Here is a 13,428-nt window from a genome sequence, read left to right as displayed (position 1 = left end):
TTACTCCATACAGAGGAAACCCAGTACCTGCATTGCCAGCGGTGGTGTTCAAGTGCCCACCTAGTCACATAGTGTGGTAGTTTGAATGCTACTGGGACCCCACCTGATAGGGAATGGCACTATTAGGAGGTGTGACTTTGTTGGAGTGGGTATAGCCTTGTTGGAGGAAATGTGTCACTGTGGGGACGGGCTTTGAGCTTTCCCGTGCTCAGGATACTGCCCAGTGTCACAACTGACTTCCTCTTGCCTACAAGATATAGTACTCTAGGCTTCAGCAGCACATCCATCTGCATGCAGACATGCTCCCCGCCATGATGATAATGGGCTAAACCTCTAAAACTGTAAGCAAGCCACCCCAATTAAATATTTCTTTATAAGAGTTGCAATAGTCATGGTGGCTTCTCACAGCAATGAAAAACCTAAGACACACAGCACATCAGCTTTGGATCACGGGGACTTAAACAGAGTGTTAACTCCCAGATTCAAAACAAAATGTATTGGTTCTTGTGAACCTTATTGCCTCACTACCCTAAAACTACACCCAATCCCTTTCACCTCTAGTTATCTTAGAGACAAATTCCAGGCGCTATTACCCTTTGTTCATAAGTATTCTAGAGTGTATCTGCAGGAGATAGAGCTTCTCAGCCAGATGTGATGGGTGCACACCTCTAACCACAGCACTGGGGCGCTCAACAGACCCTGAACTCAACGTCAGTCTGGGCTTGGTGAGATTTAACTAAAAAACAAGCCATGACAAAACTAAAACAAAAAATGACCTCCAAACTAAATACCAAATACCTTTAAAATAATGATCATAGCCATGCTATGACTACCACACTCTTGACATTGATACTCTATGAATTCTAACTAGTGTGTAGCCACATGCTGCTTTGGTTGATACCAATAATTAAAAAGCAGACCAACAAAAGAAACTCGGACCCAAACGTAACCGTGAAAAGTGGTGTCTGGACCTCAGTTCACCCTATCTGTGAACACACGGGAGTAAATCCTCTAGACCTTGATTTTCCCACTACAAAATGGCCGACCCTGTTCTCTTTTCATTGTTGCTCCTGGGAGTAAGTTATTTAACTTTTCTTAACTTTCGTGTCTCTGCGTGAAATTAGAATAGTGACCGACGAGAATGGTAGGATAATACCACAAAGTATGAGGCCATTATGCATATTAATTAAAAGAGCTTAAACATGGCATGCAGTTGGTACGCAACCATCACTCAACTTCTCTTTCTTGTTTGAATCACAAACTAATTTGCAGCAATGTTGCTATTTTTAATAGTGTATAATCCCGGCTCTGATTTTTATCCCTCATGTATTTTCAACAATCTGGCAGAGAGAGAGTAGTTTAGGTTGAATGTAATCCAAGGCCCAGAGAGATTTATTGTCTTGCCCATAGTGCACAGCTGTTAAATGGCAGAAGCCGAGTTTCCATAGTGAACTCTTGACTCTCCCTGTTCTTCTGAACCTGTGACATCAAATGAAAGTTAAGTTGTGCTTTGAATATTATGTTCAGAGACAGGTTGATATATAACAGCCTCAAGAAAAATTGTCACTTAGAATAATTACTTTCTACAATTTTTGAACTAATAGAGAGAACAAAGTTACTTTAAAAAAACCTCATTTTTGACTGTCCGGTGTACTATAAACTTCAGTTTTTCTCTCTCCTAAAAGAAAAGCAGCTAAGCCTGCTGGTGGTGGCACTCACATTTAATCCCAGCATTTGGGGGTCAGAGGCAAACAGATCTCTGTGTGTTCGTGGCTAGCCTGGTCTACAAGAGCTAGTTCTAGGACAGGCACTAAAATTACACAGAGAAACCCTGTCTGGAAAAACAAAACAAACAAACAAAAACAAAAAAGAAAACCAAAAGAAAGAAAAGAAAAAAAAAAAGGACCTAAGTGATAATAATACATATTCTGTAATTAGCTATGATGAAACTTGTGTCCAACTCCATATATAAAATTTAAATTTTAAAAGTCACATTTTAGTATAGGCATACAACTGTTATCTCAGCACTCAGGAGGAAGAGGCAGGAGGTGGACAGCCTGGGGTATATAGGGATTTCCAGTCTATTTGGAGCTATAAAATGAGAGCCTGTCAAAGAGGAAGAAAAGAAAGAAGGAGGGAGGGAGAGAGGGAGGGAGGGAGGGAGGGAGGGAGGGAGGAAGAAAGGAAGGAAGGAGGGAAGGAAGGAAGGAAAGAGAGGAATGGGGAAGGAAGGGAAAAAGAGAGGAGGGAAAAGAGGCTAGGCGTGGTAGTACAGATCTTTAAAAAACTCAGGCAGGTCTCTGTGAGTTCAAGGACAGCCTGAACTACAGGAATAAAGATAGACCAGCCAAGGTGTAGATAATGAGATTCCATCATAAAACAAAAGTGAAAAGTGCTGAATGTTTATTGACTTTAAATGAACAATCACATGTAGATTACAATGTTTATAAATAAGTGAACAAAGACTTTTTTCATTTTTCTCATAAAATGAGACTAGACAGCCCATACCTACAATTTGGCCAGAAGCTTGGTGCAGTCAGTATTGCTTTTGTAAACAGGGTGGCAATTATTGGTGATTCTGGGTGTTTCAAAAGTCAGAAGTCACAGGGTGGCTGTAGCTCCCAGCAGGTCCTTTCCTAGGGCACAGGCTCTGGCTGCCAGTGTTATCCATTTGCTCACACGTGTTTACACCTGGATGACTGCTAAGCTCTGCTGCAGAAGCTCTGGGAACCTTTTTCTCAGCTCAGTGGTGCTCTATTTTTCATTGTATGCTCCTACCTTCCTGCTTAAGATTCTATTCTTGGAGGGTAGGGTATTTGTAGTTTGTGTGTATTCGTAGGAAACTACTTCTTTTAGATTTTCTTACATATGTCTGTGGAGCAAAGGTAAATGATCCTAGGTCCCAGGACGACCTAGATGAGAGGCTAGAAGTGCTGCTCTCAAACCTGTCTGGCCATGGGTAACCATTAACCATCAAGCAGCTGGGGAATTTAACATGACCTCAGACTATCCAAGTGATGTTAGAAACAAGGAACACTGCCTTGAGTGGTGACAATGACCCCAAACAGCAACAAACAACGTAGCAAGAGAAAACTGTAGGAGGGCTTGCAGCTACTCAAGCTGGTGTCACCTGGAGACTGTGAGATCAATGTGCTGGAGCCAGGAAGATTTTCTGGCCTAGGAAATTGAGCACCAGAGTATAAAGACCATAACGAGAGTTTCCCTGTTTATTTCCATATTAGTGAAGCCCTACCATGGCCTCTTTCATGTCTGACAGCTACCATTTTAAGAGAAAGGTAGAGGTTTCAAGCCTAGGCAAAATGAGAATTATGAAGATGAGGACAGTATTTTGATTTGTTTCTTTAAAAGATTAGAACATAAAATTACAAAAAGGATGATAATAGGGAAGTGACCAACAGAGGCCATGAACATGGGACACCAATGACTAAACAAGATGGATCAGGCTTAACCTGCATTTTGAAGTCCCGCCAGTGGCAGAAGCAGGCTTATTAATCATTAAAATGAATTGACTGTGAGGATGTCCAATTTCCTGTTCTGAAAGTATAATTTATTAAAATTTGAAACATGCTTCCAGATTTTATGAATATTGACAACAATCATCTAAGGTTATTTTTATTTATATACATGTGTGGGGTCTGTGGGAGTGTATGCCCCATGTGTGTGTGCCCAATGGAGGCCAGACGAGTGCATCAGATCCCATGGAGCTGGAGTTACAGGTGCTAAGAGCAGAACTCAGGTCCTCTGGGAAGAGGGGTAAGCACTCTGAACTACAAAGTCATCTCTCCAGCCACTTGGGCTATTGAAGATATTCACAACTACGAAAATAAAGGAGTTGTCCTTACTCCCAAGTGCAGAGCAAAGGACTTTGCAGTGCAGCTGATGAATAGTTGGGTAAGATGAGAATGTTGCTTTTCAGTGCACAGTGAAAGAGGGATCTGACGTGTTTATAACTGGGGACTAGCCACTGTTTATACCCATGTCTTGCCGCATCTCGTAAAGAACAGACAAGGAGAAGCAATCCGGAGAGAAGGCAGGGCAATGTTGAAAACAAAGTTGTCTCTTAACCAGCTCATGGAATGGGTGTGAAGAGGCTCGACAGCTGAGAAATAAGCCTCCAGGATCTCAGACTGATGCTCACACGGGGGAATAAGTGCCCTTAAAGGCATTTGGAATCAAGGTACGCTTGTGTAAGATTAGCAAAGTTGCTTAGGGAACAAAAAACATTAAAAATAAATGAAGAGGGCTAGTGAGGTGGCCCAGTGGTTAAAAGCACTGTCTTAACCACATCCCGAGGACTGAGCTCGGTTTCCAGCACCTGCATCAAATGGCTCACAGCCAGGTCTAACTCCAGCTCCGTGGCACCCACTGCCCTCTTTTGGCCTCTATGACACCTACACACACGTGGTGCGGGGTTAAGAGTATATACTATAATTCTTTAACTATAATTCTATAGTTAGAGTATAGGACTCTAATTTGGTTCCCAGCACACATGAGGTAGCTCACATTGCCTATAACCCCAACTCCAAGAATCTGAGCCCTCTCATGGGCATATAACCACAGACTTGTCCTCATATAAACACATAACTTAAAAATACATCTTTAAAAGGAAAGAATGAACTGGACATGATGGTGCACACCTCTAATCCCAGCACTGAGGAGGCAGAGGTAGAAGGATTTCTGTGAGTTTGGGGCCACAGAAATGAAAATGCTAAGTATTATAACAGAACCAATTTTGTCATGCTTCATCTAAAATTTTGTGTTTTTTAATGGTGTAACTAGAATATAGCCCTTGGAACTTGAAAAATTAAAGTTGTATGTCATGGAAAGAAATTGGACTTTGAGAGGTCCTCAGCACAGTTTGCGGAATGGTAAAATCTGATTTGCATGTTAGAAACATGCTTTTGGGGCTGGATAGTTTGGATCACGGCTGCAGCCTTAAGGACCATAGACACAGCTTTACTGAGCGCCTGACTGTGCTCCAGATGTCACACATGGAATATTAAGATTGAACGTTTCTCCTGCTAGGTTTTGATCTTGCTTTCATTTGATTCTTACTATTTTCTTTGCCTTCGGAGCAGGACTTCTTTTCTCAGACCACCATATTTTGGATGTATGTAGCTTCCTTTTACATTCCCAGCTGCTCACAATTAATACTTTGCCTTGAGTGTCAGAGGAGACTTTGGACTTGGGTTTTTTGTTTGTTTATTTTGTGTGTGTGTGTGTGTGTGTTTGTCTTGTCTTTTTGTTTTTACAATATTGGAATAGTTGAGATCTTTAATAAGTTTAAGGATACACTTGATTCTTTTTGCATTGTCAGACCAACATGAAACCTTGGGAGCCTGAGGTAGGACGCAATGGTTTAGGTCTAGAATATTACTCATAGCTCCATATGTTAAGACTGACTCAACTTTTTATCTTGGCAATATTGAAAGGTGGTAGAACTTTTGAAAAGCAGAACCTAGTGGGGCCTTTAGAACACTGGAGGAATGTTTTTGAAGATCACTGTCTGTGTTAGTCTCTTTTGGCTTGTAGCCAACATGAAGTATGCGCTGCCATGCGCTCCCATCACGAGGCATTGCCTGACCACAGGCCTAAGAGCAATGGGATGAAGCAAACATGGGCCAAAACCTCCAAGAGAGTGGACCAAAACAAGTCTTTCCTCTTTTGAAGTTCATGAAGTAGCAGTCTGAGAGGTGAACTATAGAAAACTTGAGAAGAGACACAGGTCAACCCTTCCAGGGCTGTGCTAGTTAGCCTTTGTCAGCTTGACACAAACTAGTATCACATGAGAAAAGGGACCCTCCAGTGAGGACTTGTCTCTAGCCCATTGACCTGTAGGCATGTCCATGGGATATTTTCTTGACTAATGGTTGATGTGGGAGAGCCTAGTCTACTGTGAGCAGTACAAACCCTGGCCAGGGTGGTCCTAAGATGCATACGAAAGAAAACCGAGCAAGCTTATGAAAAGCAAGCTGTAAGCAGAGGTTCCTGCCTCTGTTCCTGCTTTGATTTCCTGCCCAGATTTCTCTCGGTGATGAATTGTTGCCTGGAACTGTTAAGATGGAATAAACCCATTCCTCTCCAAGTTGTCTGTGTTTTATCACAGCAACAGAAAGCAAATGAGTGCAGAGATTATTTCAAACGCCTAGAATAGACGACGATGAGCATCTAAGGGAGAGCCCCTAGGCAATGATAGGAGCATTACAAGGAATCTGACCTCTGTGAGATTCTTCACAGGGGTTTCACGTTAGTAGGAGACTAATTAGATGAGAAGGAAAACTGGGGCTGAAGATGCTGCTCGGTGTTATGGCTGTATTGAGCTGGTGTCTTATCAGAGCATTAGCCGAATTAGATAGTACCAAAAGAAAAGTAGAATTAGGGAAAACAATAGCGACATTAGTTGAAGATATTTGATGTTTGAAGCAGAAATATTCAGGCTGGCTTCCTTTATGTTTCCCCTAACTATAGTCTCTCCGTGGCCATAAGCAGACCCATGTATACATACTTTGAAGCTCTGTGGCTTCAATGGTCAATTTCTTTTTCTACCACTAAGTGAAAATTTCCCAGAAAAGCACTGCCCATAACCCCAGGTCAGACAAGCATTGTGAGCAGGCTGCCATTATTGGCTAGAATAACCTCACTTTCCTACCCCAATGACTAGAGAGGTAGAAGTATGTGTATGTAAATTCCTGCATTTAATTTCTCAAAAGAGGTTTGGAGTGCAAGACACGGTGGTGCATGGGTGCATACCTTTAATTCCAGCACCTGAGAAGGCACAGGCAAGCAGATTTCTGTGAGTTTGAGGCTAGCCCGGTCTACATAGTGAATTCCAGGTGAGCCAAATCTACATAGTGAGACCCTCTCTCAAAGTAATTAACTGAGATCTTTTGTTAAAAAAGGCTTTAATGCTGGGCAAGCTGGTGCATGTTTGCATTCCTAGCTCTCAGGAGGTTGTCGGAGGAGCATCACTGTGGCCCGAGATACAGAGTGTGACCCTGTCTCAAACAAAACAAAGGAGCTGTGGAACTGGAAGGACGAACCCATAGATACCCCTACTATTTCAATTACTCTGGGTCTCTGTGACTTAAAACACACCCCATTATAGAGGGTACAGAATGACTTGGTGGATAAAGTGTTTGCAACATGTCAGGATTTCAATTTGAAACTTAAAAACCTACACAGAAACTGAACGCACACGAAGAACATCTGTGATCCCAGCACACTCCTACCCAGAGATGGGAGGCAGAGATGAGAATTCCAAGATCTCATCAGTCCATAAACCTGGCCTAGACAACGGAAGACTAGCAGACCCTTTCTCAAACAAGGTGAGATGTGAGGACTAACACTTGAGGTTGTCGGGTTGCCATCTGGCCTCCACATGGGTGCTGTGGTACACGCGCATCTGCATTCACACACAGGAACGTGTACACATACGTACACTCATACATCACACACCCACAAACACATTACACCCTCCATTACTGAGCCATTGTCACTAGACCGAATTAAGCCAGAAGGAAGACTTGGCTTCAAAACTTTTGTGACTTCGAAGTCATTTTTACCCTTTGAATCTATTTTCTCATCTGAGAGATGCATTATAAATACATCAAAGGGCTATTATGGGATGACATGAAATAACGTGTCTAAAACTACTTTGAAAATCGCAAAGCTCCGTAAGTTGAGAGATCTTTCATTCAATGAGCACAGAGTACCCGCTGTGGGCTGTGAACCCTATGAGTGCTATGAATGCAAAAACGAGCACAATAGGTTTTTTTTTTTTGCCCTCATATCATATAGGACCTTGTTAACATCCAGTACATAAATAGGCTCAGTACATCTTAACTTGTTTAATCTTTAAAATAGATCAAGAGGTTGAAAATTGGGTCAGAGGTTACATTAGTTTAAGAAACATGGGCATAGCCTCTACCTTAAAGAGATGTTTTTCACAATCTGAGTGTAGCCTGAACTACTTGAAGAAAATCTTTCATTTTACCACTATCATTTCATGACATTCTTTTCTATTCGGTTCACCTCTTAAACAAATGACTTCCTCTTAAGGTAGGTGACAATGATGGCCGCTGTCTGGCATCTTTCTTTAACTGTGCTTCCGAGGCTCGTTCTGAACAGAGTACATCTTATTCCTCTATGCATGGTTAAAGATGGATGCAGCGGTTTTTACCACAGCCTCCCTCCCCCACAATTTCATTACTTTCCCCAAAGAAGCCAATTTTGAACTTTATTCATGTTGGATTTTTGTTCTTATCTTTTCTTGGTATAATTCTCTTATTAAAATTATATCACCCTTGCCAAGCTCCTGCTTTGAAACGAGTTGATAAACGTGAGATCTACGAAGTTATTTTACAATTCTTTAACCATTAAACCTAAAATTGCCCATTATCATTTACGTCAGTCCAACTGATTTCTCTGAGAGCGATTTGGATTTTACAAATCATCTTGAACCACATTTTCACAGATGAGTTCTTACAAATTTCAAACTGATTAAACAATAAATTATAACAGACTTTTTTGAGAACCACTTGTCAAAACTATTTGCTTGCCTGTGCAAAACATTTACGTGGCAGGCACATGCCTTTGTAACCCGAGCTGAGCATATTACATTAAGCTCGTATCGACCCCGGAACTGTGTGAAATTTCCAAGCCTACGGCTGCTTAGTGAGCACGAGATTCACTTCCATGGATGGCAAGCACCAGTCATCTGGTAGTGAGAGTTTGCTCATAGCTTCCTAACATACTTTTCTTGAAACTCATTGCTCTGGTTTGTTTGTTCATTTCTTTTCTCAACAAGTATTTCTTGAAGGCCTGTTCTATGCCAGATGATATCCTTGGTATACACAAAGTTAACAAGGTAAATTCTTCACCTTTGAGATCATTATCAAGCGGTGGAAAGGATGGAGAACCAAATATAAGTGCAACACAGGATTTGTAGTGCATGTGCAAAGGATGGTTTCCCCCGTGTGATCATTCCTTTGGGAAGTTTAGCCTACACTATTGAACTGAAAGTATTGACCGTATTGGTCAGAAATGGCCATATAATTGTTTCAGAGTAGTCCAAGGACTCTTGAGATTTTCTGACAGAATTTTAAAGAAGGCATTGTTATTTATGCCACTAAGAGCCCCTACGTTAAAGGCTTGATTGCCAGCCTGCAGTGCTGATGGAATGTGGAACCTATTGAAGTGGGATCCTGAGGTGGACATCTTTGGGTCAATGAACTACCTGTTTGAAAGAGGTCTGGTGAACCCAGTCCCTGATGCCTCTCTCTTCTACTCCCTGGCCATGAGGAAAACAGAACTTCTCTCTCCATTGTATGCTGCTTCACCAAAGATTTGAAAGCTGTTGGGCCAAGGGATTATTAATTACATCCTTCAAAACTGTGAGCCAAGGTAATTTCTTTTTATAAATTTACCACCTTCCCTGCTTCTGAAGATCACACCTCACACAAGTAGCACAAACCAACTCTCAACTTATTTCTCTATACCCTACACATTTTTTAACCCTAGAAATTACATTTGAAGTACTAGATGAAATCTCAAAGTAGCTCTAGTTGCCATTTTCCTAATGGCAAAGGGCGAAAAAACATTTTAAAAATTATTTCTCAGCCCCTTGTATTTCTTACCACGTATCCCTGGCTGTCCTGTAACTTGCTGTATAGACTGGGCTAACCTTAAACTCACAGAGACCCAACTGCCTCTCTCTCCCAAGAGCTAGGGTTAAAGGCATGTGCCACCATGTCTGCTACACGCTCCAGTTTTAATTGGTTGTTTTCTTTGTGTTCAGGTTTGTTATTGTTTTAGCTCTTTTTTATATTCTAGATAATAGACCCTTGACAGACGTATAGCTGGTAAAGACTTCTGTCTACTCAATAGTATGTCTATTCCCTGGACTGCTCTTGTTATTTCCAGTAAAAATCTTTTTAGTTTCATAAGGGTACATTTGTCAGTTATTGTTTTTAATGCCTGTGTAACTGGGGACCTGCTCCAAAAGTCCTTTCTTGGCCTATAAGTCGAAGTATATCTCCTGCTTTCTCTAAATATATCAAACTATTAGGTTTTATATTGAAGTCTGTGGTAGTTTGGATGAAATTGGCCCCCAGATGTTCATAGAGAGTGGCATTATTGGAGCTGTGGTCTTGTTGGAGTAGCTATGGCCCTGTTGGAGGAAGTGCATCACTAGGGGTGTGAGCTTTGAAGTCTCAGAAGCTCTGGCCAGGTCTGGTGGCTCACAATCTCTTCCTGTTTTCTGCAGATCAAGATGTAGAACTCTCAACTACCTCTCCAGCACTTTGTCTGCCTGCATGTCACCATGCTTCTTGCCACGATGATAATGGACTAAATCTCTGAACTGTAAGCCAGCACTAATTGAATGTTTTTCCTTCATAAGAGTTGCTCCATATATGGTATATAGTATAGTATAGGCTTGTGCAGGGTTAAAAACAAAGATCAAGTTTTATCCTTCACCATATAGCTATCCAGTTTGGCTCTCGCCATTTATTGGAAATTATGTCTTTTCCCCAGTATAAACTTTGGCTTGCCAAAAAGTCAAGAGGCTGTAGGAGTGTGAGTTTTTATATGAGTCTTCAATCCTGTGATGGTGATACCTCTCAATAGTGGTTTTATTGTTCAGGATAGTTTTGACTATCTTGAGTATTTGTGTTTCCATACAAATTTTAAATTAAGAAAATCTGTGAAAAAAGTATTGGAATTTTGATGGGTGTTGCATTGAATCTGTAGATTGCTTTTGGTAGGATGGGCATATCCACCTCATGAATACAGGTGCTCTTTTCATCTCCTGGGGTCTGCTTCAACTTCTTTCTTCAGTGTCTGAGAAGTCTTCTTTGTACAAGTCTTTCAATTCATTACAGACACTTCGGAGGTCGTTTTTAAAATGAGACTGTTTCCCTGATTTCTTTCTTGGTGTATTTGTTCTTGGTACATGGGAAGGCTTCTGATTTTTTAATGTTAATTTTGTGTTACACTACTTTCCTGAATATATTTATCAGTTGTAGGAATTTTCTGGTGGAATCTTTCAGATCTTTATGTATAAAATCATATCATTCTCAAATAAGGATACTTTGACTTCTTTGACTATTTGTAATCCCTTCACCTCTGTCTCTTGTTTTAGTCCTCTAGATAAGACTATAAGCACACTGTTGAACAGAAATGGAGACAGTAAATATTCTTATCTTCTTCCTGATTTAGTAGAAATGCTTTGACTTTTTCCCCATTTAGCTGTGGGATTTCTCCTTGTTGGCTGTGGGATTGTTTTAAAAATGCTTTCATTATGTTGGGAAATGTTGTCTATAACCCTATCTTCTCCAGGACTTTTATCATGAAGGGATGTTGGATTAGCAGAAATTAGACTAAGATGGATTTCATGCACCTTCTTGAAAATCAAGCAGCATTCCAGATTTGTCCTTGCTCTAATCACCCCTATTCTCTTTTTCTTTTCTTTCTTTTTGTTTGCTTGTTTTTTGTTTTGTTTTGCTTTTGAGACAGGGTTTCTCTGTGTAGCTTTGCAGCCTGTCCTGGCATTCGCTCTGTAGACCAGTCTGGTCTCGAACTCACAGAGAGCTGCCCGCCTCTGCCTCCCAAGTGCTAGGATTAAAGGCGTGTGCCTCCACCTTCAGCCTATCCTCCAGACATCACCCCAGGCCTTGTCCTTTGCCCTCCATTGCTTATGTTTGACACCTTGCTCCTTTGCCTCAACTGGGTGTGTCATGCAAATGATTTCTAGAAGTCAGACAGGTTGTGGGGGAGGGAAAATCCAATTGTCTTCAGGGTTGTAACCCCTGTCTGTAGGACTCCAGTAGATAGACCTACATCCATGCACACTCAGAATCACTAAGTGTACTCAGTGAGTTTAAAATGTGTGTGTGTGTGTGTGTGTGTGAGAGAGAGAGAGAGAGAGAGAGAGAGAGAGAGAGAGAGAGAAAGAAAGAGAGAGAGGGGGGGGGAGTTGGGACAGAAAAATGAGGGGTGTAGATGAGGGAGGAAACTGGAATGGATTTGATTAAAACACATTGTGCATGTATGAAACTCTCAAACAACTAAAAGACAACTGTAGATGAGAAAGAAATTCAACAATTCCCTACCCAAAAGGTCAACTACATGCAATGATAGTACAGGATCGAGAGACAGGAAGCAAGGAGGCATATGGAAACAGTGTAACAAAGATTAAGCTCTTATTATTAGCAATTATAGCACTTTACAGTATGTGTTCTCAAAGACAGACTGACAGAATGGATGGAAAAGCATTACCCAAGTGTGTGCAGTCTAAGAGATTTATTTAATATAAAAAGAAAAAACTTTTTAAAAGGGGGGAGGGGGAAGTGTACAAACAAATATGGTCCGTGCAAACAAATTGTAAGCAAAAGAAAAGGGGTGGCTGTACATTAAGAGACAAAATGAATTTGAAGTTGATGCAGAGAAGCTATGTATCTGCAGCCATCTAAACCTGGAAGGAAATAGCCTCTTTATCAAAGGAGCTCACTGTTAAATCTATGAGATGAAAAACAAAGAGAACTAGAACCCTGCCAGAGCCTAGGGGGATTTTGCTCATCGTTGAATGAGTGGCTGAGCTCCAGGAGCAGTGAAATCACTGCTTGCCTAAGCCAGTGGCCCCAAGGTTGCGTTTCCTATTTCCTGACTCTTAGAAGCAAATAACTGGAGGATGACAGACATTTAGTCCAGACCGCCTGCATTTGATCTGAGAGAGTCTGGGCCTGGGAGGGGAAGTGACAGCTGAAAAGTCATATGGAGAGGCTGGAGAGATGACTCGGTAGCCCTGAGCACTAGCTGCTCTTCCAGAGGACCCAGGCTTGATTCCCAACACCCACAGGGCAAGCCACAAACATCTGTAACTCCAGCCACAGAGGATATGACACCCTCTTCCAGCCTCTGCAGGCACTGCATGCACAAGATAGGCAGACACACACGCAGGAGAAAACCCATGCGTGTAAAACTCAAGGTTTTTAAGAAGTGATAGGCTGAGTCCCAGCAAAAGCCTCCATACACTGAGTGGCCTCCACACGCTCCTCATTAGACCAGATAATGTTTAATCCAACTTAAGCAGCCAGACTGATTCATTGATCCTTTTAGTTATGCCCAAACAGCCTTGCTGGTTTCATATCAAATTCCTAATTGATTTTAGATCTTTTTGCCCTATTAAAAGTGATAGGGTTGCCGGGCAGTGGTAGCACACACCTTTAAATCCTGTATTCGGGTGGCAGAGACAAGCGGATCTCCATGAGTTGGAGGTCAGCCTGGTCTACATGAGTTAGTTCCAAGACAGGCTCCAAAGCTACAGAAAAACTCTGTCTTAAAAATCAAAAAAAGAAAGAAAGAAAGGAGGGAGGGAGGGAGGGAGGGAGGGAGGGAGGGAGGAAAGAA

General features: G+C 41.6%; 1 long non-coding RNA gene across 2 annotated transcripts in view; it reads left to right on the top strand.

Annotated features, from left to right (window-relative positions):
• The window catches only part of LOC126512413 (uncharacterized), a 42,948-nt gene that overhangs the window by 25,219 nt on the left and 4,301 nt on the right, over positions 1-13,428 (top strand). Inside the window, exon 4 of one of the 2 annotated variants that reach the window (XR_007595032.1) lies at positions 10,286-10,383. The exons of the other annotated variant lie outside the window; for it this stretch is intronic. This is a non-coding gene — a long non-coding RNA (uncharacterized lncRNA). The remainder of the gene's footprint in view (positions 1-10,285; positions 10,384-13,428) is intronic. 2 annotated transcript variants of the gene reach the window in all.

This window comes from Alexandromys fortis, unplaced genomic scaffold, assembly GCF_014885135.2.
Source record: "Alexandromys fortis isolate MF-2015 unplaced genomic scaffold, M_Fortis_MF-2015_v1.1 scaffold_124, whole genome shotgun sequence".
In the NCBI taxonomy this organism is placed as follows: domain Eukaryota; kingdom Metazoa; phylum Chordata; class Mammalia; order Rodentia; family Cricetidae; genus Alexandromys; species Alexandromys fortis.
This window is presented reverse-complemented; position numbering and strand designations above follow the sequence as displayed.